The sequence below is a fragment of the Maylandia zebra genome, linkage group LG9 (genome assembly GCF_041146795.1).
Source record: "Maylandia zebra isolate NMK-2024a linkage group LG9, Mzebra_GT3a, whole genome shotgun sequence".
NCBI classification, from domain to species: domain Eukaryota; kingdom Metazoa; phylum Chordata; class Actinopteri; order Cichliformes; family Cichlidae; genus Maylandia; species Maylandia zebra.
Genome location: NC_135175.1, coordinates 25663773 through 25680395, shown reverse-complemented (window position 1 = coordinate 25680395; position 16623 = coordinate 25663773). Strand labels below are relative to the sequence as shown.

The window sequence follows — 16623 nt, the reverse complement described above, 5'->3', positions numbered from 1 at the left end:
CCAGTCGTGCAGATGTTGCTGTCTGTGCCCTCGTTTTTCGTGCTTGCTCATTTTTACCCCATCCACAAACACTCAAAATCATACCCTCACATAGACACATCAGTCTATGTTTAGAGAAAATTTACAGCTTTTTTTTCCCTTAACGTAAAATGTCAAAAGAAGTTTTAATTTGCCATTTGGCCCTTTGACCCCCTCGCAAGAAATCACGTTGCTACATTTACACTGTGCATCACAGAGATAATCACCTGTACGTGGACTTTCTTACAGCCCCACAGTTGTCTCCACAGATCCCTGGCACATACAGAATGACTCACAAGTAGGCGCTGGATGCCGTTGTTAGTCAGAATAAATCTTAATTTCACATTAATGTTTCTGCCATTGAAATGTCCTACACCCAATTAGAAAAACGAGGGTGTATCATTATTTGCGTTCAACTGTAATCCCTCCGCACAGAAAGGGAGGCGATTAAACAGGTTTAAAATGCCACAATTCAAAGTGTTCCCTCTGAAAAAAATGAAAAAAAAATCTTATTTTATAAGCACATTAAGCAAATCAATTTAACATAAATTATACGCTTCGGTGAAAAAGGCACTGAGTTGAAAGTCATCTGCAAATTGTACACATCAAAGTGAAACACTAAAATAAACTTTTGCCTTTGATAGAAAAAAAACTGTTTGCTTTCTTTCACGCAGGCTTAAACGAGCACTAATGCTATCAAAAAATCACCGCTGTTTGTTATTTAAAGCCTGCAACTTCACAAGTTTAATTTTATAAAGCTGCTTTAGGTGTACCTGCGTGCTCTCATCAGGAACACATTTGCAATTGCATGGCACACGCACTTACACATGCACGCACACAATCAAAAACTGGAGGACATTTATATATAAACTCTTGAAGTGTCTTCTTAGATTTGGCAACATCCCCCCCCCCCCACAGACAGGGTACTGTATTTGTGTTCATTTCATTAGGGCGACTGTTCAGTGTCGAGGGCCCCCCGAGGGGGAGACTGGCAGCACCGCAGCATTCATCATCATTACATCAGCGACCACCGAGATCTGCTATCTTAGGCTTATCAACACTGCACAAACGCACCGCGGCGCAGCGAGTTAGAGGGGAGAGATGGGAGATGGAGACGATTGAGGGAGATTGTGAGCAAAAGTGGGATAAGGGAGAAAATGAATGGAGAAAGGGAGGAGTGTGAGACTGAGACTATACGTGCACGTGTGTACGGGTGTTCACGTATGCACGCATGCGTCCGTGTGCACCTCACTGCGCCCCTGCGTGCCTGCACATGTTTTCCTGCATGCACAATGTGTGTTTTGCACGTCGCGCAGCTATGCCAACAATATTAAAAGCTCCTTCACAGCTGGAACAACTAAAACACTGAGGGGCGAAGAAGAAGAGGGAGGAGGAGGAGTGTGAGCCCTTCGGCGAGATTAGCTGAATCTAGCAATAAAACAAAGTGTGCTTCCTATGGACTGCACGTGTTTGCATTGGATCAGGTCAGTGTGAGGGGATGAGATGCCTTAAGGAGACTGTAGAGGTTCTCGGTGGTGGTTAGAGGACCTGTAATGGGTTCAAAACCCCTACTGAGGAGGCGCAATAGCTTCACATGCTTAGGCCTCGTGTTCAATACTGCACTTTTACAGCATGCCCTTGGCCCTGAAGGGCAAAGGGGAAGGGGCTGGGGGGGGATTTGGGGGCTGGGGCTCTCATTCACCAGCAAAAACTTAACATTGTGCCCAGATGGCACTAAGTCTGGCCTACAGCTGATGGGGACCAGACTCTCAAGTAAGGGCCATTTAGCAAGAATTAGTCACACCCTGACACACACACACACACACACATATCCAATCCCAGATACACACATGCAAACTGGTTTAGTGCTTGATCTTCTCACCCTTTTTGTGCAGTGTGGCATGTCTGAGTCATTAAGTTTGTTAGTCATTTACACGTTACTGTGTCACGTGTGAGTTCAGCTTTTTCTAGTTACACTGCAAAGCTTTATTGAGACTACTTATGAATGACAATTTGATGTTTTTGTACATTTTAAACATACTGATGTTCATGATTTATCTTTATATTAAAGATACGTGGTCTTAAAAGCATCCCATCAGCAAAAAAACAGCTTTCTACCACAAGTGTATTGCACAACAATTAGAAAATGGAAAGCCTGTTTCAAATGAAGACTGATTTTATTTGTATTTTATTTCCAAGGACAAACAGTGCAACAACACAGAGCATCAGTAGCTTTCACCACAGTTAATAAGATTATCCTCGCATGCGTCTTGGTCCCTCAGACCTCTCCATTTAAGATGCTTTGGAGGGCTGGTGAGGGACCTTGTGTGTTGCACAGCAGAATGAGCCGAGCGCATCTTACATTCCTGGGTAACAAACCCACACGATGTAATCACGACGCTTACACGACGCCTCTTTTGCGCTCGCTACCCAGTAGATAAGGGGCAAATAAAGCGAGCACCACAATGGAAGCCTTGCTCCTTTTCCCCACAGCCCCATGCTTATTAGATTGTTTATTTATATATTTTTGACTTTGCATTTGTTCACGAACCACTTGTTTCAGGGCAAGTGGGGCTGTGACAACTGAGACAATGGATAATACGGGCAGCTTTGATGCTGCGGTGGCCCAGTTATGCAGTATCGGTTTCCCTTGTTCCTATCCATTTTCTTCCCATGCTAAAACACAGAGCCTTTGTTTGATCAGACACTTTTTCTGATTCTTAAGGAGAAGGAAAAGATGCTTGTTCAGCCGATTACTGAAGCCTTTCGCAGACAATGCAAACTAATACTTCAGCAAAATATCCCAAAGGTCCTTGAAAAGAAGAGAAAATGCTAGACTTGTTTTTTTTTTTACTGCACACCTTATTTTTTATCTAAAGTTTTCAAACTAATTGTTGCCAACTGCAGCAGCCCGCTACACTCTTAGCTAAGTTTTCCATTCAATTAGCCCGTGCACATGGCAGATATTATAAAGCACAGGAGAACGGGCCTCCAAACTGCAGCGAGAACAGCTCTGTGTCTGTGGAGGCATTCTTCATACATGTCATTAAAAGGCACTCTACGCTATGCCACAACCAGAGACGCAAGAACAGCATCCTTCGCTGTGCTTTCACAGCAAAAAAAAAAAAAAGTAAATGTTAAACAGCGGCTGTATGTAACCCATGTGTATGTGAACACGGCACGGGAGGAAAAGAGGAAATGTTTCGAGTAGATTTGACAGTATGCGAGACCGGCTGTGTAACAGTATGTATGGACGTGGATGCATATGTTTCTCTACATCCCTTTCAATATGCAAGCGCAATCACTGTGTGTAGAACATGAGCAAGAGAGGGGGGGTGCCCAAGGGAGGGGATGAGTGGAGGAAGTGAAATTCCTCCTCACACACATCTTTCTCTCTGCCTCTGTGCTCAGAGGAGGATCAAGCAGATGGAGGGTCCTGTGTAAGTGGAGTGGCAGCACGTATGATTTTGACAGTAGATCTTCCACTTAGCCCAGGGGACTGTAGAATACACTCCTCTTATCCTCTGCACCCCAGACAGAAGTCAAACCAGCGCTGTTTGCAGCAGCTGAACTACCGAGTGCAATCCGATGGCTGTACAGCTACAGGTTAGAGTGTTATTGTGAAGCTGTCCTGCCCACTCGGACTTGAATTTCCTCCTCTTTTCAGTTCAGTTTTCCTCCTTTCTCATTTTGCTCGCACTCCCTTTCTTTCCCTCCCTCCTTGCTTTCCTTCATTCCACTGTGTCATTGGAATAAGTGTTGAAGTGGAATGAGTCAGTGCCGCAATGTGATTAATGACGTGCTCTGGCGTCTCCGGGGCCGAACGCTAAAAACAGCCAGGGGGCAGCGTGATAATGCACAATAATAAAGCCAGCAGACAAGCAGCCAGGCAAAGCAAGGCCTATTAGCTAGCCCCATCAGGACGGCTAAGTGAGAAATTAGCCCTTCCCAAGCTTCGCCGCAATTCATCAATTGCCGCGCCTGAATCCCCCCTCAAGAAGTCATAATGTTTACTTAAAGACTGGCCTCGATGCCCCAGCGGCGAGCTTTATTGGCTCTTATTAATTCCCGCCCTGGCCCTCGCGGCCATGCCATTTAAACCGAATTAAAGGGGTGAAAATTGGATGAGATGAAGTTGTCTTGGTGTTGGGCTCTCGTATGATAAAGCCGGACGTTAACGGAGGAAGACTTGGAAAAAAAAAATAAGGAGGGAGGGAGAGAGGGAGGGAGGGCAAACAAATCGGCATGTAAAGGAATGCTGAATGAGGCTGTCCAGAAATGTGCCACAGTCAGTCAAAGGAATGCATGGAGAAAAGGAGGAGCACTGCTTTAATGCTAGACTTCCTGTGTAGATGGGAAGTGATCCAAAAGGGTAGCACTGAGTCACATATTCCACAGATGGAGAAAATTATTAGGATTTTTTTTGTTTGTTTGCTTGTTTGTGGCTTTGCATTTATCTTCCATCACAAGTCATTAAAAAATACCTTAAAATAGGGTCAGCACTTCAACCTTAATTCAACATGTCAGTAATAGACAGGAAAAAAGAGGCGAGGGAATGAACTCACATGTGCAGGCTTAAACTAGCAGGACTCTTAAGCACGCTACCTTTGTCATTACTGATTACACCATAGTTGAGAATATCTTATTTAAAAAAACCATGCATGCTAAATCTGTGAGTCTAGATCCTTAAAAGTTTGCATGTCGGACTCCTTATCAGACAGGATGAGCAATATGAGGAGTCCTCCTGATTTTTAAAAACTTTCCCAAACTTTACACACTACCCGAGTAATTAATACATCCTAAAAAAATTAATAAATAAATAACCAGTGTAGTCTCTATTGTCATATATTTCTCTGACAGTTGCTGCTTGCAAAGTTTCCACCTCAGTTTTTTAAGTGCAGTTGCACTGAGCCCTGCGTTGCCGTAAGTGCAAGTATACAAGTTAAGAGTCTCATCTATGCGAGCTGTGAGTCTGTGTTGCTGGATCGGCGGCAGGTGAGGGTGTTCTATAGAGCAGTGTGGAGTGTACCGCAGCGGAGGTGTGAGATCAAAGACAGCTGAAGCTCAGAGGGAGTCCCAAAGACTTCTAGCTCCCTGACGGCTCTCCCCACGGCAGCGTCGGGAGACAACTCTCTCCCTTCACTTTCATATCAGCCACAGATTCCCCACCACCACCACCACTACCTCTCCCTGCACGGGCTCATAGGCTCCACACATGCACACACACACACACATACACACACACACACACACACACACAGGCAGTCTCCGAGGATTTGCTAGTGCTGCCAAACCTGTATCCCACCACCTACAGCAACACTCCTACACACGGAAGCGCGCACGCACACTGCTGCGCGCCAGAAACCCGTGCATCAAAAACACACAGGATTTTGAAACACCGAGTTCGGAAGAAACTCTCAGCCCAGTGAGAAAGACTCACGCAACTCAAATACCAAGGCAATATCACACGGCACGACGCCGGGATGAGATGCCTTAACCTAACAGTACTGCCGAGTGTTCGTGGAAATAAAACTTCCCATAAACTCCAAAGAGAGCAGGCACAAAATGGCCCCCTGAAAATCCCCAGCATAGAAACCGAGGAACAAGACTTGTCGTTAGACAGACAGCCCCCCCCCCCCCCCCCCCCCCCCCCCCCACCGCCTGCCAACTTGATTGTGAAGAAGCCAAACATCTGGGTGTATTTACTTCATTCAGCTGTTAGCAACCCCATCTCAAATAAATCTGGGAGCTATAGCGCCATTTCTCAGGACAGCTCCTAAACAAACACACTCGGCTCGCTCACCGCCGCATGTTCGAGCGTCTCCAGCAGCCCGGCAAACGCAGGCAAATACATTTGCGAGGAGGAGGAGGAGGCCTTAATTGGAGCGTTTGACGGGCGCCTGGGGTTAATTGGGAAGCATGGAGAGCAGCTGGCTCCACCGTGGAAGTTGAGACAGGGATAATAAGTTCACCCTTTGCAGGAGAGACAGTTAGTGATGAATCAGATCAGAGGAACAGTGTACTGTAATCATCCTCACATCTCCCCTCCTCCACCTTGCACTCCTGACAAGCAGAGACAACCTGGCTCCCAGCTACGCAATCTGGCACCTATCACACAGGACTGGCAGTCGCAAGGAGATCACCCAGCAATGCTTCACACACACACACCCGCGTGCCCGCACACACACACCTACTCTAACCTGGGGTTCATTCAGCTAATCACTCACACACACAATAATTCTTACCTCTAGGACACGGAACCTAGTTTATCACTTCACCGGTCGATGTATGTAAATCTCTGCAACAATGTGTGTACTAATGGCTTATTACCCTGCGTTAGCTGGTTTGCATTGATCTCTATGCCAGAGGGAGATGGAGAAACTAGAGCAGTTCGCTGCTCATATGTACCAAGCAGGACTATAATCACATTCCAGCTTGTTTCAATAAAAGACAAACATTAACATAAAGCATCTCAAAAAACACGCTAAATAAAAAAAACCTTCACCCCATCAGTGTGTGCAAGAAAAAAGGGATGGGGAAAAAACTTTCCTGGATTACAGGGTAATCAGGGCCATATGGGATGGTTCTGGGTAACTGTGTGTTGCTCTGAAGTGCACGACTTGTGTTTGTCTTTGCACATTATGACTTTCTGAATAAGAAAACTTTTTTGTTTTTTACAGAGGATGAAAATGCTCAGCGATTGCACATAAAGAAAAAGAAAGTAGCAGCAGCAGCAGATAAAGGGTTTAGCTTTAACACCAAACTCAGTTCCTTCGGCTGGGAGGGTGGCTGAGGGAGCATTTGGAGCTGAAGGAAGCCCAGGTAGAGTCATAGGCAGTAATGGGAGGAGACAGGGACTTAGGGCGCCACACAAAAGCCAGGCTTTATAAATAATTCCAAAAGCTAACAGGATCCCTTGTATGTGTGAATCTGTGAAATACATTCACACGTGAATGCACACACACCCACAGACACACACACACACACAAACACTGCCACCAGGGGGAATAGGTTATTCACACCGCTCCACTGGGGCTGTTGAGCGTCTGACCTGTCTGGATTGGTAAATTTGACCAAATCTTTTTTGCATAGATGATGCAAAGAAGAAAATAAGTCAGGGAATAGAAAAACAGAAAGGCCCATTTTTCCAAGTCAAACACACACACACACATTTACACACTCACTCATAATGCAGGGCAGCAAAGCACACCGGAGACCTGTCTTGTAAATCTCTTTGTGAAAGCAGCTTTGGGGGGTAGACAGGGGCTTACATACTGAACCCTGAGGTAGAGCTACAGACTCCACTCCCTCTAACCCCCCCACGGTCTTTCTCCCTCTCCCACACACATACTCTGAGCTCCCATGTTCTCTTTTCCTCACTTTCCATCTACCCCACATTTCCTCCACTTTTCTTGCCCTTCTTTCACCTTTTTCACTTGTTCCCTCCCTCCTTCCCTCCCACCGTTCTTCCTTCTCCCCTCTCTCCTCCCCTCTGTCCGACTCGGGCTCCAGAGCGCTGGTCCTTAGCCCCCGCAGGCTCCCGTGGCGTTGCAGTGACTAATGTCCTGCCTTTGCTCAGACAATGAGTTTGAGACTGAGCCGGGAAAGTGTTGAGGAGGGGAAAAAGACTCTTGCACCTTTGACAAATGGAACCCTTCGCACTCCCATGCCCACTGAGGGAGCTTTTACAATGTTGCGCTCCACGCTCCACGTCCTCCAAGGGACGACTGCGACCCACAAAGCCGCATCTGGGGGAACATAATGAATTCTTTGGGAAGTCTAACCTGGCTTTCTTCATGAATAAGATATATTTCCAAAGCATGTCGACCCCTCTTAATAAAAACACCAGTCTGGCAGGAATAGCCAAAGCCGTTTTAGGGCCCCATGTACACGTTAATATTTCTGTTTCTCGATAAATTTTCTCAGGCCTGCTTCTTTCCAGGCCTGTCACTGCAAGGCCAGCCCAACAAATTCCCTGGAAAGTAGAGAGGCCACAGTGACAAACTGTCATTAAAAACGGCTCGAGTCCATCTCTTTCAAGGAACTCAAACTCTTGCTCGCTCCCTCCTTTTCTCCACGCACCCTACCCCCCATGCAAAACTGAAAGGAACCGGGCTTTGTCTGAGGAGCAAAGGAGAGAGGAATCCCCCCCCACCCCTCTTCTCTACAACCCTACCTCCCCTCCCAGAACCCTGTTCCTCACTCCCTGCGGAGTATTGTTAAAACACAGCCCCCTCTCTTTCCGTGGCCCGGGCTCTTAAAACAGCGTGCTTTGCATGAGAAAAAACGATTAGTCTTCAAATGCTGCGCTGTCAAAGGAGGGCTCTTTCAGGTTCGGGTAGAAATTTGTTCAGATAGTAGAGTTCCCCTTTTGTTTTTCCAAGATGAGGCATTATTAGAGCCAGAGTTTGTTAGCATTCATTACTGAAAAGAACACACTAAAGGGGTTTATTTGGGATACCCGCCCCACACGCCCCTCCTTTTCCAACTTGCCCCAAGTCCACGGCAGACGGAAACGAAGGCGGCAGAGCGGGTAAAGAGGTACTCATCTAAAACATGTTTGGAGAGCAAAGAGAATGTCTGGGCCTGCTCTTCTTTCAGGTATTAACCTTGGGATTTATATGTGACATCCAAACAACAGACACCCCCTTGACCTCCACTCGGGGACTCACCAAAGCTCGGCGATAACTCCCACTGAAAGACAACTACAAGCAGCACGGGGCTGCAAACACACAGCGCGAGCATCGTTGCATGACAACACATAACTTAATTACTGCTGTGAGTGCAGGTGTTTTGTGCAACAAAATGCACTACACAGGGCTCAGTTTAAACAGTTATGGCAGAGGGAAAAAAATTAGTGCCCAAACTGATGCCTCGGTGCAGCCTAGCCCCACACGTCAAGAAGCAGCGGTACGTGACGGATCATTGTTCACAGCAAGCGGCCAGTTCATCTGTCTCCCAATCGCCACCCTTGACAGGAAAGCACAGACCCCCTCACGGATGCCACAACCGGCTCCCATCAAAGCTGACACAATGCCACATCTGCACTAAGAAAGAGCCCCCACCAAACCCGCCACCGCCCCGGAGCCCCAGGAAACTGTCTCTTTAGGCGCACAAACTTTACACACAAACAAATGGGCCCCCGGACTAAAAGCACTTCAACTCTCGCTGCTACACTTCACACGGCGGACTTAAAGACATTTTTACAGCAGCTACAGCAAACAGAGGAGGAGATGAGCGGCAGTCACACGCAGGCGTGACCTGTCCGCTTCTCTTCCAAAGTGTGCGAGAAAAGAAAACACCAGTCACGAGCTGGCACACCACTGGATCCTCGCACACAAGCCCGCGTTTCTGCCGCAATAAAATTTACCGTCTCCTACAGCAGGCTTTATGTCGAGCTGTCAAACACAGCTTCATCTACCGTAAATCCGAACCACTTGATTCAAATTTATGTGAATGTTTCCCCACCCCCACCATTTTTTTTTATTGCCGTTTTCTTCACCTCACTCTGGGAGGCAAATTGTCAGGTGCAAATGGACTTTCCAAAGGACGAAAGCTATAGCAAAAAAAAACTTTTCCAACTTTTTTTTCCTTTTTATTTTTCATGCAGTTAAAAGACGAAAAAAAGACAGTAAGAAAGAGAACAGCACACACACAAAAACAAAAAACTGTATGAATGAGAGAACAAGAAAGAGAAATAAGAGTGTGAATGAGCACGAGAATGCATGTGCACTCAGAGTACGACTGTTTTTGCTGGCTAGCAAACACCCAAGTGAATTACAATCCCTGAATGCGAGTCATATACATATGTGAAATTACATTTTTCCTTTCTCGAGTCTCATATCGCCTTCATCACTATTTTCCCTCCCCGCCATACGCCTTATCCAAAGACATCACCCCTTGGCTTGAAAGGTGCCTTTAGCAGACTCCTTGAAACAGCGAGTGAGGGTCCCGCTCTGGGACAATGATGGTTGAGGTGGAGGGGAGCCGGGGGAGCAGGAACACATAGCATATTAAATCTGCTGGCGGAGCTGGGTCGTCCACGCACAGAGCCAGAGAGCCAGATCTGAGGCATGCCCTGAAGGGATGGCTGGGCCTGGGGATTAGGAGGCCAAGGAGAAGCCCTCGCACACCCGAAGACCCCTTCTTGTCTCTGCTCATACGCAAATGCATCCAGACATTTTGACGCTCCTCAGGTTTGCTGTCTCAGCCCAAGTTTTCAGAGCACTCCTCCGTGCCTCACAAACTGCACTTACACACACACACACACACACACACATTTCCACCCGCTCTCATGAACAGCCTTTTTTTCCCCTCAATCACTACCTCTGTCTGACTTGTCCTCTTTCTTTCCCCACTGTGTCTGTTTCATTTGATGTCAACATATCAAAGTACCAAATCATCAAAGTAAGAGAGTAAGAGATTTCTTTTGGGGGCCATCTATTCAACTACGCCAGCCGTATGCAAGGAAAGCAACAGCTAATCACAATGTGAGCTGATTTTTATTATTACATAAAATGAAACTGTCAGTTTTATCCTCTCAGGAAGTTTTAGGAAAAGTACAAAAAAGCGAGGGAAAAAAAATCAACGAACCAACAGCAACCTGCAGGAAAACCCACAAAGTGAGCACGATTACACAAAACCCTCACATCTGTGCTCATTATCTAAAGGATAATCAACTTCCCTCACATTACCCTCGTTTTAACAAAACATTTGCCACCTCTTTGAGTGCTTCAGGTCGTGGCATTAGCACAACAAAACAGCTCATTAGGGCTTCTTGCATACAAACCTGATAACAGGTATACTTCCAACAGGGCAAAAAAGGCCTGAGGATACAAACTGCCTGTAACTGTGAATGTAAGGCCCTTACAAAGAGGAGCAGGCCATACCTCAAAAGCTAATAGCACATCATCTCCCTGCATTAACATGACATCCCCTATTCTGCCAGGTCACCAGGTCACAGGTGTCCTCGGCCAACGTCCCCATGCATAAAAGAGAAATTTTTAAAGTTGAGATAAAGCAGCACGCTGCTGCCGCCGCCGCTGATATCTGACGGACCGATTCCTGCAGAGGGAAACGTTATCCGCCTTTTCCTCGCGCGTGGAGTTATGAAGCACAGAGCGGCAACGATACATCTTTCCTGGCTACAGTAAGCGAATGGCTCTAAGTTGTGCATCTCATTCCAGAAGATTAGCATCTTAAACAGTGCTGCATTCATCCTTGCTGCTGCATTGTAATGAGACAAAGTCCTTTATTTGGAAAAGGTGCACCACTTTCAGATAGTATCGTGCGAAAGCAGAAGCAGCAAAATTAGATATACACACAGACAGTGTGCAGATTTATCTTTTACAATTTTTCACAAGGTGGACTTCCTTTCTTATGATTTATTATTTATTAGATATTTGGAAAATATATATTACATACATTAGATTATTGTGTAACTATAGAAATTGAAGCCATTATTTTTTAATTGATTTAACCATTTAAAAATGTTACATATTTTGATCTATCAGCACTGAATTGTTGATTAATCGTCAAATTTAAATGTGATGTCTTATACTGAAAATAAAATGACAAGGGCCTCCTATGATGATATACAGGGAACAATATTTATCGGTGTAATTTTTTTAATTACCAGTATCATCTCAAAATGCTTAATTAAGAAGTCACACGCCATAAAAATACATAAATACATGCAAACAAAATTTAATTACAAATTGTCCTCAAGTTGTCATTTTAAAAATAAAGCTTAGGCCTAAAATTTTCAGATTTTTAAGGCCTGACTTGTCTGCTTTTATTTTTTTTAACTGAGTGCAGTGGTAAATTTTCCAGCTTCAGCCCTGCGAATGTTATTTTGTTATTATTAATAAAATAGAATGGGGGAAATATTAAATGACAGTTTATGTGACAGTGCCTATTTTATTTTATTGGACAAATGTTACCAAGACCTGCAAAAGCCCCGCTCAAAGCCAAATGCTCAGACAAGATGAACGATGAGAGCAACCTTATAAAAAAAACACCCAAAAGGAGATTTTTTTTTTTTTTATCTGTGTGTCCTGTTAAACATCTTATTTCGCATGCGTTCGCTCGCTGCTCCGTCTCAAGGCAGCCAAACCTCCGTTAATAATTTGCCATGTGCCAAAAAAAAGAAAAAAGAAAACCCACACACACATACACAACACTCACAAAAAAAGGGAGGATTTGAGCTGCACCGCATGGCTGAGCACCTCGGACCCTCGTCGTCTGTATGAAACCCGAGAGCAGAGGAGCAGATAAAATGTGGAACAGCTGGCGAGGAACAGGAGGGAAAGTTTCAAACAAATATCTGCACATGTGGAGGCTCGAGGGTGGGGGGGGGCTCCCAAACGTTTTCATGTCCTGGACCCCCAAAATGAACACACCAGACTTCTGTTCCCCTGTTCCCACATTTTTTTTAAATCTGCACAAGCCCATGTGAGAGCTTTCTATTCTTCTTCTTCTTCTTCCTATAATTATTATTATTGATGTAACTTTTTAAATGACACCTTGCATGTGAAGTATATCCATCACTTTTTAAATACTAACAAACTCTAATCAACTAAAATACAGAGGATTTATGCTTTATTTAATTTTGCTTGGGTCCCCCATAAAACCTCCCCCATGGACCCCTGCAGGGCCACAGACCTCAGTGTAATGGGCTTAAATTTCTCTGAGCACATGCGCATGCCTTCAAACACACTGTGATGTACGCTTAAATATGTTCTTTCTTAAGGGGAAGAACATCATTTTAAAAATTTTCCAATGCAAATCAAATTGACAGAAGCTCTGGAGAGTCTCTTTAACTACGTCAGGTTAGCGGATGCTGACAGGGAAAACAAAGATTTATATGAAATCATCCAAATACTTTAATTTTCTCCGTTTTTATAACTAAAAATAATTTCATGAGGAAATTTAATGTTATAATTTATTGTCAATTTTTTTTTGAGTTTTTCCAATTTTAAGTCTCGGCTAATTAAATATTACAAAACTATAAATGACTAGGTGCTCGATAGTGAAGCAAGGGGAGGTCAAAGGTCAAGGGGAGGGTCAGCCACAGGTTTTGGGTGGATTGAAATAAAAAGTTGAACATGTATGCCGTCACTAAGTGTTTCCCCGAGTCTCTCGCTTGTTAAAGCAAATCAATAACAGATCCTGAAATATGATCACAAATGCACATAAATATGACCCGCCCCCCCCCCCCGGTCTCATCCCACGCCACTATACACCACACCCCCGCGCGCGCTTATTTGAGGTCCAATAAAGTTTCACTTCCAAACTCTAAGAGTGTTTTTTCCCCTCTCTCTGTCTTATTAAACTTTACAAAAACACGTTTTTCATTAATGTGAAAGTTTATGCAACTGGTTTGAAAATGCACATCTGTCTGCGGTGGATACTTGTTAAGTCTGCCATCCGGGGGTTTCTAACAACCGACGCTTCTTTCACAGATTAAATCACAGCCGGGCCGAGCGTAAAACAGACAGTGGTGCATTTACGCTGTTTCTTTTTTCTTTCTTCTTTTTTTGGAGGGGGGAGTCCCTGATCGAGGCTTTCTTCGCTAGTTTCATAAACTGTTCTCGCAGTTGGTGCACTTCACCTCTACATCTGAACTTGTATGAAATTCCATCGTTTTGAAATATGAAACCTCCGCTGCTTCACAAACTCTGAGTGGCTTTCTCAACTTTAAAAGCAGACAAACGAGCGCAACAATGTTCAGAAAGAAAAAGAAAGTGTATTTGTGTGCGGTGTGTGCGAGCTTTCAGCAGATTACTTACTTCTCTCTGGGTGAATTCCCCTCTAATTCTCGACTTTAAAAAAAATCTTCTCAGGCGAAAAAAGAAAAAAATATATAGATGTGTCTTCTTTCCTCTTCTCCTCCTCTTCCTAACTTGCAGATGTGCCTCTAGAGTTGCCTGGGAGTTTTTTTTTTCTTTTTTCTTTTTTTACGCTGCAACTCCAACTCCAAAACGGCGCTGCCAGACTTTTTCCTCTTGTCTGTCTTTCTCCTCCTTCTCACAGTTTGCTGTGTTCAACCACCGCCGGACTAACACCATCAGCCTGCCGATAATATCTGCCGATAGCAGACCGCAGATGTGCGTAAAAACAACATAAGCGTCAGAGAAGCGCATGGAGAGTTGTTATTACATTTAGAGCGGTTTTTTTTTTTCGGGAAGAGGGAGAGAGAGAGAGTCGAGAGAGAGAGAGAGTGAGGGCGAAGTGTGGGACTCCAGCTGCTCCTTCCCTCGCTTGACTCCTCCCTTCGGATTGCTCCCTCCTTTACTCACTGCCTACTCCTTTTTTATTTTGTGCAGGCTACCCCTTTCTTTCTCTTTCTTTCTTTCTTAGTAAGCATTTTAAAGACTTGTTCCTCAGTAGTACTATTTCTGTAGTAGAAATAAACCTAGAGGGGAGAAAGAACAAAATAAAACTGAAGTTTCAGTCCTTACACCACAAAGAAGAGGAAAACAGGTCCAGGTTAAGCATGAATGGCTGCATTTTAGGGACCAAGAGTTAATTGGATCCAAGCTTTAACTAAAATAGCTGAAATAATCTCATAGATCTCAGTTGAAAACACCCACTTTTTAATGTAGAAACTCATACATACATTTAACTGCAGATTTATGAGAGCCTCCTGGGCTCAGCCTTCAGAGTCATACCTACTAATGCTTCAGCAGAGGGAAGCCCTCCTGTAGGGTTAGGTGTAATCAATATACATAATCAATATACAGGGAAATTATGTGGTAAGAGAGGTCTTTAGGGTGCAGTTTCAATCAATGAAGAGGTGGGAGTTTGGGAAGGAAAATCAACCGTTTAACCAGCATTTGAATGTGTGTGTGTGGCCGAGAGGTCAGGTCCGTCAAGTCTATTTGTTCCTCATTGTAACACACATCCAATCGGCTGCTGTGACAAATGACTAAACCGTTTGATTTAAAGACAAATATCCGTCTTTTAAGGCTGCCTTATAATCACTTTCCTGACACTTATTATGCTGATAAAGTCAGCAATGACTAATTACCGCCCAATCAATCAGAGCTCAGGATCTTCTGTCACAACTGTCAACGTCTTTGTCATCGTTATAAGTGTCGGGATTTTGACTTTGTCGCAATGTGAAGATGGATTTCGGATGTCAATTAGAAGCAAGGTGACAAAACTGTAAACTGTGATGAGTGTGTGAACGACTATATTGGTTTTCATGGGTGTGAAGTTTCTTTGGCATCCATAAATTTTTTTAAAAGATATTTATGTTTAGTTATTATTTTAAGGGGAAACAGACAAAATAAACAAGGTTAAGAGGTCATAAAACTAAATATAGAAGTGTTCCACGTGCACAAGAATGGAGTATGAGAATATGAATAGAAAACGCTCACGTCTGTAGCTACAGGAAGTCGGGCCGAGAGAGGAGACAGTCAAAGGTGCTCTGTAAGACAGCCGCTAATTCTCCTGTCAGTTTGTCAGGCGGTGCTCATCTGGCCCGGACTACACAGAGATAAAGTCCTTGTTATGAATCTCTCAAAGAGAATCCAAGGAACGTGGTAGTAGAGGTGGGAGGCTGGGGGAGGTGAAGGGTGGAAAGAGGATCGGGGCGAGGTAGGGGAGAACAAGAGGGTAAAGGAGGAGGGAGGAGGTGCACATGGGCATCAGTGGGGTTAGCGGCTCCCGAAAGTATTTCATCAAAGAGGGCCAGGATCCTGGGGATTGAGATTCTGCCTGGAGGCAAGTAACCAACGGTCTCCCAAGAACATATTCCAAAGTAGGACTCACAGAGCCAAAGCACACATCAAAAGCGCCTCTGTAGCCAAAGCGATTCTGGAGGAGAAAGAAAGGGGTTCAGGTCCCTTCTTGGCCCTCTTTAAGCCCCAGATCTCACCCCAATTAAGAAGGAACTACTGTTTGTTCCAGACCCTGAGATCTACAGACAGGGAGGTGCGCTCACTAAGGTGGACGCTCGGGCATGCTCACAAACAGGCACACAAACACACACCGACACACACGCGGGATGCAGACATCTTATCCCTGCGCACCCAGTCTTACTTTTCACCAGCTCACAATCGAGAAGGAGCGCCGTGCGTTTAAGATCAGCATCTGGGCTCATTTCTCAAATAATCACCAACCCCGCAGAGCGTGTTCCCAGTTTCAGATGATCTCACTGAAATAAAATGTAGCGCTCGGTTTGTCCGCGTACTGTATGTTACACATGTAACAGTAAATCAATACTTGGCAGAGTGTTGCGTAGGCATTTGGATTATTTTATTTTTTTGCCTTTAATTCTTCTCTGGTGGACAGATGTCACAGTGAAATGGATACAGCAGAATAAGCATATTATATCCACACAGATGTGACCGCTGGAAATGGAGCGGCTGCATGAAACAGAGGAATGACAGGGGCGACTGTACTGTTTGCTGCAAAATGGATAAGTTGTATTCAGATTACAGAGTTTTTGAAGTGTTTTCGGCTGTAGACAAACACAGGCCGAAAGTAGTGAGGAGCTGAATGTGAGTCAAGTTGTCAGTAAGTTTTTACTAAGCAACCAAGTCTCAGCTGATCTCTGCCTTTACATGACACAAATTGCAGGTTATTAAATCTGTTTAT

The 16623-nt window shown here is 44.7% G+C and overlaps 1 protein-coding gene across 1 annotated transcript in view; it reads right to left on the bottom strand.

The window, feature by feature from the left end:
- Nucleotides 1-14247, bottom strand: part of gli3 (GLI family zinc finger 3) — a 98220-nt gene extending 83973 nt beyond the window's left edge. The window contains exon 1 of the mRNA XM_004551935.3: nucleotides 13809-14247. The gene's annotated coding sequence lies outside the window, so the exon portion shown is untranslated. The remainder of the gene's footprint in view (nucleotides 1-13808) is intronic.
- Nucleotides 14248-16623: the final 2376 nt, after the last annotated feature.